This window comes from Podarcis melisellensis (genome assembly GCF_964234715.1).
Source record: "Podarcis melisellensis genome assembly, chromosome: Z".
Taxonomy (NCBI): Eukaryota; Metazoa; Chordata; class Lepidosauria; order Squamata; family Lacertidae; genus Podarcis; species Podarcis melisellensis.
Genome location: NC_138547.1, coordinates 20660275 through 20679573, shown reverse-complemented (window position 1 = coordinate 20679573; position 19299 = coordinate 20660275). Strand labels below are relative to the sequence as shown.

At 44.8% G+C, this 19299-nt stretch overlaps 1 protein-coding gene, 2 long non-coding RNA genes and 1 pseudogene across 9 annotated transcripts in view; 2 read left to right on the top strand and 2 right to left on the bottom strand.

Annotated features, from left to right (window-relative positions):
* LOC309362231 (rho GTPase-activating protein 20-like) overlaps positions 1-19299 on the top strand; it is a 95377-nt gene that overhangs the window by 27313 nt on the left and 48765 nt on the right. The gene's annotated exons all lie outside the window — the stretch shown is intronic.
* The window catches only part of LOC309362320, a 48702-nt gene that overhangs the window by 20569 nt on the left and 8834 nt on the right, over positions 1-19299 (bottom strand). The gene's annotated exons all lie outside the window — the stretch shown is intronic.
* LOC309362268 (tigger transposable element-derived protein 1 pseudogene) lies at positions 1001-4627 on the bottom strand (annotated as a pseudogene). Its single transcript, XR_014173388.1, has 2 exons — positions 4332-4627; positions 1001-2791 (listed from the first exon to the last, which is right to left on the bottom strand). The product of XR_014173388.1 is annotated as a tigger transposable element-derived protein 1 pseudogene (transcript).
* Positions 3754-4157, top strand: LOC309362345. Its single transcript, XR_014164931.1, has 2 exons — positions 3754-3900; positions 4084-4157. It is a non-coding gene; the product is annotated as an uncharacterized lncRNA (long non-coding RNA).

The window sequence follows — 19299 nt, the reverse complement described above, 5'->3', positions numbered from 1 at the left end:
GGGGGCAGTGTAGAGGGACAACATGATGCAAACATGCCAGCAGGAGCTCTGTTTTGCTAAAGCCTAGTAGCAGATAATTATTTAAAAAAGATTAAAATGATAAACCCTGTAATGCTCTTCAGAGCCCTACGTTTTGCAAAGCTTTGTGTTTGGGGGACTCTTGGAGGCCTACAAGACTGATAGAGGTCACAAGCCCTGGAAAGGTAAAAGGCCAATGGAAAAGCTGAGAAGTTCTAAGCAAAAAGTGCAAGCAAACAATAATGCAGACCAATTGGACAGCTCTTCATCATTTTAAGGTAGCAAAGAGCAAGAGATGGAGGATTGTGGAGGAAAGTCAATCTTTTCTTTCTTCCCACAAAACAAAACCCTGTTTGTGGGGACCTATTTACCTGCAACATGGCAGGCCTGGTCTGCCCTGGAATGGCTGCTGTGCCTATAAATTTCACCCAGTTTATACAAGAAAGAGAAAAGTTCTAGTTTTGCTTCATGCAGGATGCAGAATAGCTCAGGGTTCACCTTGGGGGTTCGCCAGCAGGTGAATACAGTGGTGCCTCGCAAGACGAAATTAATTCGTTCTGCGAGTTTTTTCGTCTAGCAAATTTTTCGTCTTGCGAAGCACGAAATCCCATAGGAATGCATTGAAAATCAATTAATGCGTTCCTATGGTCAAAAAAAGTCCAAACAAAGCCAAATTTGGTACAACAAGAGTTTATTAACTGCTCTTGAAAGTCACACATACTGTAAAGAGCAGTTCAAAAATTGAAGGAACAATAAATTAAGTTTCTAAACATGACAGAAAAACATTTAAAAATCAACAAAGTGTACAGTACATTTTCTAAGACTCTGGGGGACCACTCGAAGAAGGCTCCTCTTCCACTCTTTGCTTCTTGCTCAAGAACCTGTCCATAGTCTGCTGCTTCATCCGCCTTTTCAGCACCTCCCTGAAAGACGACATGACCGTCGTATCATAACTGTTCCCAGAGTCACGTGCCTTGTGCTTGTCAGGGTGGTGCCGCTCTGCAAAAGTCTGCACCTCCTTCCACTTCTGGCAAATGTCCCTCAGTTTTTCGGAGGACAGCCGTTTCTCAGTTGCTTCCTCCTCTTCCAGCGAGGCCTGCTCCTGCGCAGCCTCTGCCTGCAGTTCGACCAGCTCCTAGGTGGTCAGCTCATGGTCGTGCTCCTCCACCAGCTTGCTGACGTCCTCCTCTGTGACCTCCAGGCCCATGGTCCTCCCCAAGGCAACAATGTCCTGCACCACTGTTGACTCTGGTGCATCAGAGTCACTTGGTGCCACACAGTCCGGCCACAGGCTGCGCCAAGCGCAATTCAAATTTCTCTGGCTGATCCCGTTCCAGGCCGTGGTGATCATCTTCAAGCAGGTGACGAAGTGGTCCTTCCAGAATTCCCGCAGGGTGATGGTGGTGCAGTTAGTCACCTCGAAGCATCGCCTGAAAAGCTCCTTGGTGTAGAGTTTTTTGAAATTGGCGATGACCTGCTGATCCATCGGCTGGAGCAGTGGCGTGGTGTTAGGCGGCAGGAACATGATGTTGATGAAGCTGAACTCCTCCAACAAGTCCACCTCAAGGCCTTTAGGATGAGCAGGAGCATTGTCCATCAGAAGCAAAGCCTTCAGCGGCAGGTCGTTGTTCAGCAGGTACTGTTTGACAGCAGGGCCAAAAGCAAGATTGACCCAGTCCACAAACAGCACACGTGTGACCCAAGCCTTACTGTTGGATCGCCACATGACACTCAGCTGCTCCTTGTCGACCTTGTGTTTCTTCAAGGCCCGTGGGTTCTCCGAGTGGTACACCAGCAGGGGCTTGATCTTCAGGTCACCACTTGCGTTGGCACAGAAGAGCAGGGTCAGACGGTCCTTCATGGGCTTGTGGCCAGGCAACTTCGCCTCCTCCTGAGTGATGAAAGTCCTTTTGGGCATCCTCTTCCAAAACAGCCCGGTCTCATCGCAGTTGAAGACCTGCTGTGGAACGTAGCCCTCCGTCTTCACAACCTCCAGGAACTCTGCTGCAAAGTCTTCAGCCGCAGGAACATCAGAACTGGCAGCCTCTCCATGCCTGACCACACTGTGGATTCCAGATCTTGCCATGAACCGGTCAAACCAACCTCTGCTTGCCTTGAAGACTTCTGGCTCGCCTGAGGTTCCTGGCTGTTCCCAGACGAGGTCTGCATGCAAGGTCTTGGCCTTCTCGCAAATGACGGCCTCAGTCACTGTGTCCCCTGCACGCTGCTTCTCTTCTAACCAGATGAGCAGCAACTTCTCGACCTCCTCCAGAACAGCTGGGCGGTTCTTCATGATCCTGGTGACTCCCTTGGCTGCATCTGTCGCCATGATCTTCTCCCTCATCTTCAGGATGGTCCCGATGGTTGATGGATTCCTCCCGTACTCCCTGGCGAGGTCCGTCACACGCATTCCGCTGTCGTGCTTCCGGATGATCTCCTTCTTCATTTCCAGCGTCACCTTCTCCTTCTTCCTCTCGCCGGCCTCTGCAGCAACAGTCTTCTTGGGTCCCATGGCAGCACAGCTCCTTCGTAAACTCAGAAAAAGAAAAAGAAATCAGTGATGTGCTTCAAATCCAAAAAATTCAAAAGCACACAGCCACCCACCACACAGAAATTAAAACCCAGAACCAAGTCCTTGAATCCCAAACACCCCAACCCAAAATCCAAAACCCCCAAAAAAACTTTTAAAAGTTTAACTTACGAAATGGATGCAAAAGAAGTTCTGGAAAAGCTTCAACAATCAATCACCGAAGTCTTCAGAAACCTCAAATGGCTGCAAAAGAAGTTTTGGAAAAGCTTCAAAAATCACCAAAGTCTTCAAAAACCTCAACTGTTCCCCCAGCCACCCACCCACCACACAGAAATTGCAAACCCCTCCCCAACTGCTCCCCCAGCCCCTCCCCAACTGCTGCAAATCCCTCCCCAACTGTTCCCCCAGCCAACCAGCACACAGAAATTCAAACCCAGAAATTTTTTTCCAAAAAAAACATGGCCCTATGGTCACAGAGAAACAGAAAAATGCAGGAAAAAAACCCCACAAGCTCCCAGATTCGTGCAAACCCCTCCCACACTGTTCCCCCATCCAACCAGCACACAGAAATTCAAACCCAGAAAAAAATTTCAAAAAAACAACAACATGGCCCAATGGTCACAAAAAATCATAAAAATTCAAAAACAAACAAACTAACAAACAAAAAACCACAAGCTCCCAGATTCCTGCAGAAACCCCCCCCCAACTGTTCACCCAGCCACCCAGCACACAGAAATTCAAACCCAGAAAATCTTTCAAAAAAACAACAACATGGCCCAATGGTCACAAAAAATCAAAAAAATTCAAAAAAATCCCCCAAGCTCTCAGATTCCTGCAGAAACCCCCCCCCAACTGTTCACTCAGCACACAGAAATTCAAACCCAGAATTTTTTTTAAAAAAAACAACATGGACCAATGGTCACAGAAAATCATAAAAATTAAAAAAAAAAACCCACAAGCTCCCAGATTCCCGCAGAAACCTCCCCAACTGTTCCCCCAGCCACCCAGCACACAGAAATTCAAACCCAGAAAATTTTCAAAAAAAAACCCAACATGGCCCAATGGTCACAAAAAAATCATAATTCAAAAAAAAACCCCCCACAAGCTCCCAGATTCCTGCAGAAACCTCCCCAACTGTTCCCCCAGCCACCCAGCACACAGAAATTCAAACCCAGAAAATTTTCAAAAAACAACAACATGGCCCAATGGTCACAAAAAAATCATAAAAATTCAAAAAATCCCCCCAAGCTCCCAGATTCCTGCAGAAACCCCCCCAACTGTTCACCCAGCCACCCAGCACACAGAAATTCAAACCCAGAATTTTTTTTAAAAAAAAACAACATGGCCCAACGGTCACAGAAAATCATAAAAATTAAAAAAAAACCACAAGCTCCCAGATTCCCGCAGAAACCTCCCCAACTGTTCCCCCAGCCACCCAGCACACAGAAATTCAAACCCAGAAAATTTTCAAAAAAAAACAACATGGCCCAATGGTCACAAAAAAAATCATAATTCAAAAAAAAAAACCCCACAAGCTCCCAGATTCCTGCAGAAACCTCCCCAACTGTTCCCCCAGCCACCCAGCACACAGAAATTCAAACCCAGAAAATTTTCAAAAAACAACAACATGGCCCAATGGTCACAAAAAAATCATAAAAATTAAAAAAAAAACCCACAAGCTCCCAGATTCTCGCAACCCCCCCCCCAACACCAAGTCCTTGAATCCCAAACACCCCAACCCAAAATCCAAAACCCCCCAAAAAATTTAAAAAGTTTAACTTACCAAATGGATGCAAAAGAAGTTCTGGAAAAGTTTTGGAAAAGCTTCAAAAATGAGCAAAGTCTGAGAAAAGGCTACCAAACCGCGTGCTAACAGTTGCTCCTCGAAGTCAAGTCGCAGCTGCAGCTGTTCAAGCAAAGCACCCTTGGTTTGAACGGTTTTAAGACAAAGGAAACAAAGTCGCAAGACGTTTTCGTCTTGCCAAGCAAGCCCATAGGGAAATTCCTCTTGCGAAGCAACTCGAAAACGGAAAACTCTTTCTTCTAGTGAGTTTTCCGTCTTGCGAGGCGTTCGTCTTACGGGGCACCACTGTATTGTTTTGTTTCAGCAGGCCTTTAGGAACTGGCTGGTTTTTAAGGAAAGGGTTTTAAATAGGGCTTTATTATCTGTATTTCAATACGATTTTTTGGTATTGTTTTCATTACTTTTTAAATACTTTTTGTATGTTTTCAGCTTTCTGTATCTTATCTGTGTTATTTTAATGTGTACAAAGCACTTTGAGTCCAAGTTTGGGGAAAAGGTTGGATATAAACAAACAAACAAATAAAACAACAACAATATGGGTTGAGTGGAGAGAGCAAGAAAGCAATTTGGAAGCAGATACAAGGCAAATTTTGGGACTCTTGCACACCCCTAAGGTGTGTGTGTGTGTGTGTGTGTGTACTTTATGCTGCCAGTTATCAAACAGGCTTGGCTGCCCATTGATCCAGGAGGACACACAAAAGTAAATATTTTTTCCCCTATAGAACATAAATCATTTTATGGATGGCTATGGAGAGAGAAATGACACATTTGTGGTATAGGAAATGTCTGCAAATGATAGTTATAATACGGCATAAGGTATATAAATTCAGTAAATAAATAAATAAAATAAGCAGTGCTATTTTTCTAGAAAAAGAGGTGCTGGAACTCACCATGAACGTTTGCCTCATTCTCTTAGGTAAAGGTAAAGGTACCCCTGCCCGTACGGGCCAGTCTTGACAGACTCTGGGGTTGTGCGCCCATCTCACTTAAGAGGCCAGGGGCCAGCGCTGTCCGGAGACACTTCCGGGTCACGTGGCCAGCGTGACATCGCTGCTCTGGTGAGCCAGAGCCGCACACGGAAACGCTGTTTACCTTCCCGCTGGTAAGCGGTCCCTATTTATCTACTTGCACCCAGAGGTGCTTTCGAACTGCTAGGTTGGCAGGCGCTGGGACCGAGCAGCGGGAGCGCACCCCGCCGCAGGGATTCGAACCGCCGACTTTTCGATCGGCAAGTCTTAGGCGCTGAGGCTTTAACCCACAGCGCCACCTGCGTCCCTTCTCTTAAAGGTATAGGTAAAGGTACCCCTGCCCGTACGGGCCAGTCTTGCCAGACTCTGGGGTTGTGCGCCCATCTCACTCAAGAGGCCAGGGGCCAGCGCTGTCCGAAGACACTTCCGGGTCACGTGGCCAGCGTGACATCGCTGCTCTGGCGAGCCAGAGCTGCACACGGAAACGCAGTTTACCTTCCCGCTAGAAAGCGGTCCCTATTTATCTACTTGCACCCGAGGGTGCTTTCGAACTGCTAGGTTGGCAGGCGCTGGGACCGAGCAACGGGAGCGCACCCCGCCGCGGGGATTTGAACCGCCGACCTTTCGATCAGCAAGCCCTAGGCGCTGAGGCTTTTACCCACAGCGCCACCCGCGTCCCAAACGTCCCTTCTCTTAGAAGGGGCCAAAACTGAGTTCTGGCTGAAAATAAAGCTCTAGGCTTAAGTAAGGGAGTCAGCGACTCATGGCATCAGCGTCAGAAGGGGCGCTTAGTACATACCCTCCAACATTTTTCCGATGAAAAATAGGGACCTCCATTCCATAATGATAATTTTACTATTTATACCACACACATCTTACTGGGTTGCCCCAGCCACTCTGAGCGGCTTCCAACATATATAAAAACATGATTAAACATTAAACATAAAACCCCCTTCCCTATACAAGAATGCCTTCAGACAGCTTGGGGGGTTGGATAGCTCCATTCTCGCCAACATCCTAAGGACGTCCTAAGGAAAAGTGGGACATTTCAGAATCAAATCAGAAACCGGGATGGCTTCTCTAAATCAGGGATGTTCCCTGAAACATAAACCCAACAGGTGACTCTCAGGGTGTTGTTCTGAATGTCCAGGTGGGTACCACCTTGCTGTTCAGTGGCTGGGTGTTTACATAGTGGAAGAAAGGTAGGGTATAAATGTAAGGAAATAGACAATTGATGTGTGTTCCTTTCAGTACAGATGGCGACCATTTTGCATGAGTCCAACTGATGTGCAACCTCCAATGTGTGGGTCCCTTTGGACCTCGAAGAGGGCAGAATGGGGGTTGGGGGTGGAATGGGCAAGGTGGGTTTATACATGCTCAACAGCCATGCATGGGGGCCAGGAACAGAAGCCCTCGTGCAAAGCGGTTGCCATCTTTATTTTAAAATTTGAGAACCACCTTGGATGCCTTTGCAGAAAGGTGGCTTATAAATACAGACATAGAATGAAACTTCATGGCCAATTTCACACTATGCATTTAAAGTGTTATGGTTCCACAGTCATGGTTTCCTCCAAATAATTCTGAGAGCTGTAATTTGTTCAGGGTGCTGAAAGATGTTAGCAGGCCCCTACAGTTTTTAGCATAGTTTGACAAATCTCTCCTTTCCTGAGATCCCTGACAATTGTAGCCCTGGAAGAGAAACAGAGGCCTCCCAACAGCCCTCAGTACCCTGAACAAACTACAGCTCCCAGAATTCTGTGGGGATGTGAGCCCTGATTGTTTAAGGGGGTATTCTAGCACATTAAATATACAGTGTAGATGTGACCCATATTCTTTTAAGGTAGTATATCCAGTGCTTTTTTCTTTAAAAATGTTTAAGGGTACAGTGGAACCTCAGAAGCCGGACGCCTGTAAACTAAAACGTTTTGGCTCCCGAACGATCGAAAACCTGTAAGTGATTGTTCTGGTTTTTGAATGATTTTCAGAAGCCGAACGTCCGGCACAGCTTCCGTGGCTTCCGATTGGCTACCGGAGTGTCCTGCAGCCAATCTTGAGCCAAGAAAATCACCATTTTATAGTTCAAATCAGGAAAAATAAATACAATAAATGGACAAAAGTACAAAGATTCACAAAAGGTTTATGGATATGCATCCCCCTCAGCTGCGAGAGAGCCACAGGAAAGGAGGCTTGCCACCTTCACGTCTAGCTTGGGCTGTGGGCAGAAAATAGGATGCAGGACTAGAGAGACCATTAGTCTGACCCCGGAGCATCCTTTCAGGGGAGAGTTGATGTGGGCCCAGGGAAAGACCCACAAGGCTCCACCTCTTCTGGCAGGGTGCCACACTCCTCCCGCCCCAATATACGTGGGTTTTGGCAGTGTTTTCCCTGCAGTCACCTTAAGGTGGAAGGGAGCCCCTTAGTGGTGTGGCTCCTCTGCACCTTCGCATCAAATACTCCTGTGGGTGCACCCAACTCTTTTCTGGCCTTTAAAATGGTCGCCTTTGAGAAGGGTTGTGCTAGGAGTAAGAAAACAGCCCTGCTCTCAATCTTAAAAGACCCCAAGGAATGTGCTACATTCTTCCCGCCCTCAAGATTGGCGCCTGCACAAAAATGCTCCTTTTGCCAAATATCAGTCCAATGAAATGCTTGTTTGCTTTCCTTAAAAAAAAATGCCTCAGTTCACAATTTACCTTGGCCTGGAGACGAATCTTTATAGACAGAAACCCATTTTACCTTAAGCTTTTTATACTACCCCCCTTGTGCTTGCACACACACAGACACACACACACACACAGAGTCACAAACATTCTCCTGACACTAACAGTAGTTGCTTCTCTTCCCCTTTAAAAAATTATCAAATGGAAGCTTTGCTGCCTATTTAAAGGTTAGCCCAATAACCCTGTGCACGTTCATTCAGAAGCAGGCCCCACTGCATTCAGCAGGGCTGACTTCCAGGTGAGTGGGATTGCATCACTTGTTGAAATATTAGGTCTTCTTTGGCCATATTATAATTGCAAATCATAAAATGAAAGAAGCTCATTTATGTTCACAGCCAGTTTATGGAGCTGAAACAAATAGACTCCAAAATATATCCAAATAACTTTCCTCTGTGAACTTTTTAAAAATATATTTTATTGCTTTTTCACATACAGCCATAGCTGTCAACGTTTCCCTTTTTTAAAGGGAAATTCCCTTATTCCGAATAGGATTCCTCGCAAGTAAAGGGAAAAGTTGACAGTAAACATAATTTAAAATACAATAGACAACAACAACAACTGGCGGCTACTCATTTATTGGAAAGTGACATAATCAGCTTAAAATGGGAATTTTGATGATATTTTACAGCAATTTGCTGGATGCTTGAATGTTTCTTAAATATTATCTGAGTCATTCAGGTGTGATATCCTGTGGTTATCTAGGAAAAAGAGTATGACAGCTGACATTTGATAACAGATATTTTGCAGTAGTTAATAGGAGGTATGCAAGGTATCTGGTGGTGTTTGGTGGATGGCATGCTATAGTACAGGGGTCGGCAAGGTTTACCTCACCTGGGCCTGTTCACTCCAGCGAAGATCCCTCTGGATCGCATGATTTCCAGCATCTGCGATTTCCGACGTCAGCGTCTGCACACACACGATTTTCAGCGTCACAATTTTGGGCACTGTAGAAGTGAGTCCCCATGCCATGCTGCACTGGTTTAGCGCAGCACGCAGGGACTTGCCAAGTGGGCAGCCTGGTTTGAGGCCGCTCGGGGGCTGGTTAAACGACCCCCGTGGGCCACTTGTGGCCCATGGGCCTTAGGTTGCCAACCCCTGCTATAGTAGCTGCTAATACTTGATAATTGGTGTGCACTAGCATTAAGCATTTGGCAATATCTAATATCTGACATGAAATGGTATTAGTATCTCATGGGCATGCAGTAGGAATACAGTATATGAATACTGTAAATTAATAAATAATACGTAATGTTTTGCTATTTTAAAGGAGTGGAGGAAACTGTTCACTCTTTCTCCTTTGCACTTGAACACAATTGGAATGGGACTGGTGTTTGCCATAGCTTTCTTGTTTGTTTTTTTATGTAATTCCTCCAGTTTATCAAAATCCTGAAGCTTTCATCAGTTTAATGTAGCATTCACAATAAATTTTTCCAACCAAAAAGCATAGCATATGGCTGCTTATGGTGGTAGTTCGACAGGTTTGAGTTGTGTCCATTCTGTGTGTTGCCCTTTAAGAAACTGTAATGATTCAGCAGTTACTTGGTAAAACAGGGAGCTGGTATATCTGAAGCCAGAAGTGATTTACTTTGCACACTTCATTCAATAAATAAACCTGTTTCTTGCCTGCTTGGTGCCACGGCACGGAGACTCTGTGCATACCGCAACGAGTGCCTTTCAGTAAAACAGACACTGCAGTAATTAGCCATGTACGTTGCCAAAACAGGCAGCCTCTGAGCATGCTCAGAATTCCTTGCCAAAAGAAAAGAGGTGGCCATGAAGTTGCCTGCATGATACAAGGACAGGAAGCCCCTGGGCATGCACAGGGGGTATATTCAGTGTTAGTCATATTTAGAGCAGACTCGTTGAAATTAATAAACATAGTCAAAACAAAAAACAAAATTTCCTTCCAGTAGCACCTTAAAGACCAACTAAGTTAGTTCTTGGTATGAGCTTTCGTGTGCATGCACACTTCTTCAGATACCAGATGCACACGAAAGCTCATACCAAGAACTAACTTAGTTGGTCTTTAAGGTGCTACTGGAAGGAAAAAAATTTTTTGTTTTGACTATGGCAGACCAACACGGCTACCTATCTGTAACTGTTAATAAACATAATTAGCTAAGGACCATTAATTTCAGTGGGGCTATTCTAGGTAGATATTAATTTGATATAGGCCAGAGTGCCTCCAAAACTGGAAATGAAGGCATGAATGGTGCAAGGGAGAGTAAGTGGCTTACAAGTTCTTTGTAATTTGAGTGAGCGTTTGTTGTCTTGGAAAATATTTAATAGGGCCAGTTCTGGAATGGCTTCTAATACCTGTGAAATATACTTGGAGTCGAGTGTGAATTTCATGCTCTTTATTCAGGTCATAGTAGCAAGGATTGAAACTTTTCCCAAAATGTCTAGCCATATACAGCCATACCTCATGTTACGTTTGCTTCATGTTACGTTTTTTCAGGTTGCGTCCCGCAGCATCCTGGAAGTACCAAAAAGGGTTACTTCCAGGTTTCGCCGCTCGCACATGTGCTAAATCCCACTTCGTGGATACGGCACTTCAGGTTGTGGGCTTTTCATGTTGAGAAAGGGTCTCCAGAATGGATCCCGTTCGCAACCAGAGGTACCACTGTATACATTATCTACACAATGGGCCCCGCATGATTGGCTAATTCCGGGCCTCTCCTGTAGGCCAATCAGGTTGCTGATTGACTTCATCCAGGAGCCTGATTGGCTGCTCCTGCAGGCCAAGCAAGGCGCTGATTCACTTCCATCTGGAGCTGGATTGGGTAGCTCCTGCGGACCAATCAGACTGCTGCATTCTGGATCCGATTTTTCTAGGATTCAGCTCAGTACATAACAACAACCTGCTTTGTTATTTTGAAGATTTCTTGTAGGACTGATGTCCAAAGGGGGGTGGGGGAGAGGATTTGATAAATCCCTCTAGTCATGATGGAGGTTATGCTGTGCCTTGACATTGGGAGGCAGCAGTGCTTACAAATACCAGTTTCTGGAAAACACAGCATGGGAGATTTCTGCTTGCTGGTTTCCCACAGGTGTTTGTTTGGCCACCGAAAACAGGATGCTGAACGAGATGCCTACTGGCCTGATCCAGAAGGCCGTTCTTGTGCTCTACCATCAGTAAAAGTTTGCCTTTGTGGTGATAAAGGGACCACAGAGCTGTATTTTATTATACATTCCTGTGCATCTCACAGTTGTAGATTTCTATTTGAGGAACTGGCTGAGTGTTTTTGCAACAGCCAATGTTAGTGAAGGAGTATGAATGATTGAATGATGGACTGTGCGGCAGGACTGGTCTGGAGTGTAAGCGAAGTGTGTACAGTAAAAGTAAGATTCCTTTGGGTTTGTGATTCCTTTGTGCTAGAAGTCCATATCCTAAAAAATTAAGATGGGAAGATCTTCTATTTTAATAGACGGAACAACCTTAAGCATTGTACTGCAACATTAAAAAGCTAACCCAGTTTAAAATTATCATGAAGAGGGTATGTGCAATAATTTATTTATTTATTGCATTTATATCTCACCTTTTTCTCCAAGGAGCTCAAGGTGGCATACATAAGGTGGCATACATGCCCTTCCTTGTCATTTAATCCACACAACAGTCTTTTGAGGTAGGTTAGACTGAGAGGCAGGGACTGGTCACACCCAGTGAGCTTCATGGCCAAGTGGGAATTTTAACCCTCATCTCTCCCAGGTCCTAGTCCGCCACTCTAACCACTATGGGACACTGCCTCTCAGAAATAAAACTCTCCCTCATTATTCGAATTCAACCCAATCAGAAAAGAGACTAAACAAATCAGCTAAAAGAAAATCTTATAGAACAGAGCATGTGGATCTCTCAAAAGGCCCCCCATACCTATTAAGCACCTGATTTTTGTCTGAAAACCCTGGGGTTGCTGGCTATGGGTTTTTGCCCCACTCAGAGCTGTTCAGATGCTCTTAGCTTCCAGCCAACAACTCACAGATCCTGTCTTCTGTTGCCAGCAAAATCACCTGAAGCAAGGGCAGTTGCACAGGACTCTTCCATGCCTGCCCTTGGGTAGTGAAGCAATCTGCTGTCCTGGAGAATGGAGCTGTAAGCACTCTGAGATGCAGTGGAGTGGAAGCTCAGGAAAACAGCCATAGCAACTGATTTTGTGAAAATGCACCACCCCAGAGCAAATGCTGTAGATTGAATGAGTTAGAAAGAGAAGTATTCCTCCCCAACACCCACTGCCATGTAATGGTACTTGATTTATTTTAAATATAAGTGGTATTGGAGATCCTTCTGGGTTGAAAGGCAGCATAGAAAACAAATCTAATTAATTAAATAACATCCCATCAGCCCTTCAATAAATGATCCAGGCGTGCGTCTTCTACCAGCCATTCATTAGGGAACTTTAAAAATAGTCATTTTCTGCATTTCATTTTGGACAGGTTACTTGCTGACACCTCTCCTTTACTCCCTCTTTTGTAAATCTAGAGTGGCTTAGAGGATTTTAAATATTCTACACTCATTGTTTTATGCCAGCTGCCTGTTTATCCCTTGAGGACATAGGATTGGCTTTGTTCCTCTGATAGGTTTAAACTGCTGAGGTGGCTAGGGGTGCTGCTCCTGAAGTACCAAGCCTGAATTCTGTCCTTTAAAAATCAGGAAACCCCACATCACGTGAAACCTTTATTGCTTAGGGGCTAAGGCATTTGAATTTCTATGGCCAGGCTCAAAGGTATGCAACAAAATCATATTTGCACAATAGAAAAATGAAGATACTGTGTGGTGATGATAAAAACAGTAGTAGAAGGGTTGACAAAAGCAAGCAATAAAACGAATAATAAAAAGCAATAAAATGAATAAGGAAATTATCAAACCACAGTATCATCATGACTAATTGTAGCTGTCTCTGAAAGTGCTCTACAGAGAGCTGTGCAACAGCCAGTGCAAATAATAATAATAATAATAATACTTGGCTTGAATGTAAAAAAAAAACCTAAAGCAGTTTTCTAAAATGCTTAAATTATCAAGTAGAAAAGCTAAAAACAATTTAAAGACATTTTTATTGATTTCTTCCTCTTGTTATATAATAAAATCAACAACTTTCAAAAAATTAAAGTAGCAAGAGGTTAAAAACAGATTAAAATTCAAATCAACTATCTAAACATCTGGGCAGGCCTCCGGGATAACAAGGACCACAACTTTATTACCGTTTAACAGGAACTGTGGCAGGGTTAATACCTCAGCAGCAGCAGCACAGCCAGCACTACCAATGGCAGAGTGAGGCAGCAGCCTCGGGTAGCATATGCCAGGGCGAAGCATTCTTTGTGAGCAGTCTCATGAAGGCAAGGATGAGAAACATGTGGCGTTCGAGATGTGGTTGGACTCCAGCTCCCATAATTTCTGATGTTTGGCCATGCTGGCCCTCGAGGCTGATAGGAGCCATCACGGCCGTTTTAAGCATATCCGGCGCTGTGGTGCAAAGTGCCGCTCCCCCCCACTCCCCAGTTTCCCAGAGTTGTTGACCTTTTTTTTAGGGAGCTGACACCACACTTACACATTATCTCTAACAAGCCCTTAGGACAAAATAAAATGAAAAGGCAGAAGAAAATCTAATGAAGTCCTCAATTCCAAAGCAAGACTCATTCAAGACTCAGCAGTTCTTCTAATTCATCCTCATGATTCAAATCACCACATATCAAAAAGTTAAAGCAATCACCAGTTTGCTGTTCTTTAAATAAATTAATAAAGACACAGAGAATGAAGTTCCCGGCCAATTTGTGTTTAAGTACAAAGCTGACGTTTTCAAATATTGGGGGGTGGGTGTAAAACAGTGACATCCTGAACCTAAAAAGGACCCAAAATTTGGGTCACAAAGGCTGCAGCCCTAACTTACCTGAGAGTAAGCCCTGCTGAATCTAATAGCACCTTAAAACCCACCCCCATCTTTAAATGACTTTTTGTTGGTGTTTGTTTGTTTTTAACCACTAACTGCATGGAGAGCACGCTCTCAAGTTCGCCCCAGGTGTCATCACTGAGGGGGGTGACATTTGGCACACCGCCCGCCCGCGACTCCCAAGCCTACCCCGAGCTGTCGGGGGGAGGGGCGGAGCTGCACCGCCTTGTAGGCAGCCTTCCCCCTTCATTTTGACAGCTTGGGGAAGGCTTGGGAATCACAGGCGGGTGGCACGCCGTTGCCCCCTGCTCCCGGGCTACTTCCTGGGGGGGGGAGGAACCTCCCCCGAACTGTCAAAAGGAAGAGGGGAGAAAGGCTGCTGGAAAGCAGCACGGCTCCTTCCCCACCACCGCCCAGGAAGCAGCCCGCCAAAGGCGGCTCACTCTACACACACCCTGGGCGGCTCGTACCCTGGGACACTTGCCCCACCCCCATGGTCCCACCCCCAGGTGCACAGCATGTGCTGGGTGCCGGAGCAGCTAGCTCCGCCTCTGTGTGTGCTGTGTCCTGTTGGCACAGTGGTTGCAGCAGCACTTACCCTTCTTCTGATAGGAAATGTTTGGTGGGGATGGACTAAATATGGGGTTGAGAAGGGTCAGTTGGGAGGGGTGAGAAATGTCCTTAATTTCATCTGAGGAATGTTGGAGGGAATGTTATCTAAATGGTCTGTCATCCCTTAGCATTATGATCCTCCTGTTAGGAGGTGGTCCCTGGAAGATCCTCTCCTCAGTTTTGCTGAGCAAACACAGACAGTTTCCTGTGGCTTTAATCTGAGGACTTTGCCCTTTTGAGGTCATGTTTTAAGCTGTGTATGTGTGTGTGTATTCCCTTTCCAGAAATCTTATGAATAACCTTGCTGGCATAAATAATCTGCAGGACAGCAAGAGAGCCAAACTCATCCCTTGGTGCCATCTCCTAGAAAAATGTGTGTGTGTGTGTGTGTAGTAAAACAACAAACTGCTTTTGGCAGATGTGTGTTCCGCCCCTCCCGCATGTCCTCGTTTTGAGGACATTTTAAAATAAATGAATCATCTTCCATTTCTTGGAAGGAAAGAGGCAGCTTGTTCCTTTCAAAAAGCGTCCTTCAGATGTGATTTAGTACCTTCAGGCCCAAAATCTTTGCAAAAACTTTTGAGCTCAGATTAAGATGCTCTCTCAGGATGAGGGGGTGGGGAAATAGTAAAAATATCAAGTGAAGGCGCATTAGTCCAAATATTTACAACCAATCTCCTTAACTTTAAGTTCACATTAAGCCAGGGCTCCTGCCTTTCCCAGGCGGTGCAACCTCCTCCTGCTGTACTTTCCTTACTGATGCCTTTTAAAGTGTGGGATAACCAGCCTCGTGTAACCAAGAAGCATAATTAAAGCATAAAGGGGTTAAAACCATAGAGCAAACTGTACGGCCAGGCTTAGCTAGATTATCTAGCTTGGGAGGGACTAGAATCAATTATTTGGTCCCCTAAGGCTATCTAATGAACTCAGTGTGTGCAGAAGCCAAGTTGCTTGCTCCAACTTAGTCGCATGGCTCTCACAAGTAACTCTTATACCAGTAACTTAGGAACTTTCACCACTTTGAAACTAAGCCGAATTTTCCTGCCTGTGCAACTTTCTGGAGCATACTTTCTGGAGCATATGAATCTGAACTTTGAATAGTTTGCAAGCTAGCCATTTTTTATTTACCAAACGTCTGGCCTTTTTCTATGCCAGGGGAAAAGGGAAATTTTGGTACTCACAAAGGTATATTTTAGTCTATATGTATTTGCATGCTTTACTTTGCTGCATATTTTGTGATTTTAAATTTCTGCTGGGGCTCTCTCACCAAAGAGTACTTGCCCCAAACTTGGATCTTGGCACCCAGGAATTGCCTTTTACATTTGGCTTCTTGCCATAATGTTTTGTGTAATGCCAGAATTTTCTAAGTAAAAGTCAGCAGTCTCCTTTTACCTTAGTGTGCATTCATAGAATCACAGAATTGTAGAATTGTAGGGTCATCTAGTACAACTCCCCGCAGTGCAGAAATCACAACTAAATAATCCATGACAGATGGCCATCCAAACTCTACTTAAAAGCCTGCAATGAAGGAGAGTCCACCAGCTTCCCAGGGAGTCTTTTCCATTGCCAAACACCTTTTACTATCAGAAGGTTCTTCCTGATGTTTGGTTTGAAGCTCCTTTCTTGTCATTTGGATCCACTGGTTTGGGTCTTCCCTTCAGGAGCAGCAGAAAACAAGCTTCCTCCATTTTCCATTGTTCAACCCACCAGATAAAGTGGTACATTGGTTCTTGAACTTAATCCATTCCGGAAGTCTGTTTGACACCTGAAACCGTTCGAAAACCAAGGCGCGGCTTCCGACTGTCTGCAGGAGTTTCCTGCCCTCAAGCGGAAGCCGCGGAAGCCGTGTCAGACATTCGGCTTCTGAAAAACGCTTGTGAACCGTAACACTTCCAGGTTTGCAGTATTTAGGAGCCGATTTGTTCGACAACTAAGCCATTTGGGAACCAAGGTAGCATTGTATTTGAAGGTGATTCTCATTTTTTTTTACCACTGTCAGTCTGTCACCCCCTCTCGCAAAGAGGCATTAATCACCCCTCTGGCCCAGGCAGCTGTCCCCTCCCTCCTAGTTTTTATCAGCCAAGAGGGGCAAGTGTACAGAGCACTTCGTCATCCTGACTGATCAAGCACCTTGTCCATATCCTCAAACCTTACTAACTGAAGCTCAGCCAACACAACAGGAATAGACAGTACAGTACACTGGACACCCCTTGAGATTCATCTTCTGGAATAGAATAGAATAGAATAGAATAGAATAGAATAGAATAGAATAGAAAGAATAGAATAGAATAGAATAGAAATTCAATGGCTATAATATAGCTATATCAGAGGGCAGATCCACCCCATAAATTTAAAGCACATGAGAATGATGGATAATATAGTTTGTTAAGGGTGCTGGAAATTATAGTTTTTTGAAAGGGGAAAGCACATTTTTCAAAAGCCACCAGAATCCACAGTAGCAAATGAGACCATTAGTATTTCTGTGACTTTGGGCAACTTGGAGTCCCGGATCCATATTTACACTAAGTGACTGACCCTGGAAGGGTATGATGTGGAAGTGAGGGAGCAGGAGCAGGAAGCAGATGTTGGTGTTTGGAAATAGGTTATATGAACCTCATTTTGTGGACAGCTTCCCTGTCTCCCAATTGGCCTCCCAAGGTTTTATCTGTTCTCCTTAAAAAAAATAAAATCATTTCCTTGCATGGGGTTGCAGTGACCTGCTGCGCAGTGGTAGAAAACAAGAACACAACCCCACAATGCAATGCTGTGGGCATGTTTTTGAGAATGGAGATTATCTGATAGCTTAGCTATAAATTACATTGGCCGGGGGGGGCGGGGGGACGACACCCAATAACTTGATGACACTTTAAAAATAACACAGATTCCATGAAAGCTTCTGCCTTAATAAATTAGTTGGTCTTTAAAGGCGTCAGGAGATTTGGGTCTCATCCCCTACCTGCACACAACCAACCTACACAGCTGCCCTTCTGGAAATTTCACATGGAAACGCATGAAACGAGAATCTGGGAATTCTTTTATAACAGGGGAAGCCACTTTGGCAGAGGGCAGCTGGAATCAGGAGAAAGCTGTGCTTTCCCTGCACTGACGCCACATTCACACCATACTTTTAAAGCTCTTTGATGCCACTTCAAATAGTCATCATGGCTTCCCCCTGAGAATCCTGGGAGTTGCAGCTTGTTAAAGGTGCTGAGAGGTGTTAGGAGACCCTTTATTCCCCTCACAGAGTTACAATTCCCAGTGTCCCCTGTTGGGAAGGATTGAATTGCACTCTAGTAATTGTAGATCTGAAAGGAGATGGGGGGTGGGGTTCCTCCTAGCAACTCTCAGCACCCTTTGCAAGCTGCAGCTCCCAGAATGCTTTGGAGGAAGCCATGACGGTTTAAAGTGGTATCATAGTGCCTTAAATTGTATTATGGTGGTTTTTTTCCCCCCAAAACAAGAGCACAGAAGGTCATGAGAGAGATGCCTACACAATAATGGTAAATAGAGTTCTACATAAGTATATTATACTAACACATAATTTAGGAGCCGTATTTCTTTCCTAAACCATATTTAAATACAGTGGTACCTCGGATTACATACGCTTCAGGTTGCATACGCTTCAGGTTACAGACTCCGCTAACCCAGAAATAGTGCTTCAGGTTAAGATATTTGCTTCAGGATGAGAACAGAAATCATGCTCCAGCGGTGCGGTGGCAGCAGGAGGCTCCATTAGCTAAAGTGGTGCTTCAGGTTAAGAACAGTTTCAGGTTAAGAACGGACCTCCAGAACGAATTAAGTACTTAACCTGAGGTACTACTGTAGTTGCTTTTAATGCTGTAAGCCACCCTGGGACCTTAAAGTAAAGGGCAAATAATAATAATAATAATAATAATAATAATAATAATAATAATAATACTGGTGTGAATGCGGCCTGAGTGTCCCTCTCCTTCTGTATGCTTCTGAGCATATTTTTCTCATTTTGTTTTTTTAAAAAACCACTGCAGTCCCTGTTGCTCTTTGTATAAACATGACCACTGCTGCTGCCAGATAATTTTGACTGTGGAAAAGGTGATTTTTTAAAAAAATGCTCTGGATCATTAGGAAAGAGTCTGAAACTTTAACTGCCCATGTCACAATGCCCTTATGCGCATCTGTGATGCAACCAAATGTGGAATGCTGCGCACAGTTCTGTTTACTTCACTACAAAAAGCTGGAGAAAGTGGAGAAAAAGTCACCCAAAGCTGACTTGTATGGCGGCACATTCGCCACCATAGCTAGTAGGAGCAGGGATGAGCCTGTGCAATGGTATTGGGTCTGGGGATGGGAGGAGTGGAGAGCCCCTCTAAGAGAGCTGGCTGCCATCCTGCTTGGCTTTCCTGCATTGGGAGCAGCTATTTCAAATTACCAGGGGTCTCACCTGGGTCCGCATTAGAACAGAAGAAGAGTTTGCTGGATCAGGCCAATGGCCTACCAAGACAGCATCTGGTTCTCACAGTGGATAACCAGATACATGTGGAAAGCCCAAAAGCAGAATCTGAGCACAAGAGCCCGCTACACCCTGGGATTTCCAGCAACTGTTATTCAGAAACTTTGCAGCATAGCCATCATGGCCGGGAGCCATTAAAAGCCTTCTCCATGAAATTGCTTAATCCTCTTTTAAAGCCTTCTAGGTCAGTGGCTATCACTGCCGCATATGGGAGTAAGTTCCATACTTTAATAATGCGCTGTGTGGAGAAGTGCTTTCTTCATCCCAAATCATCCAACG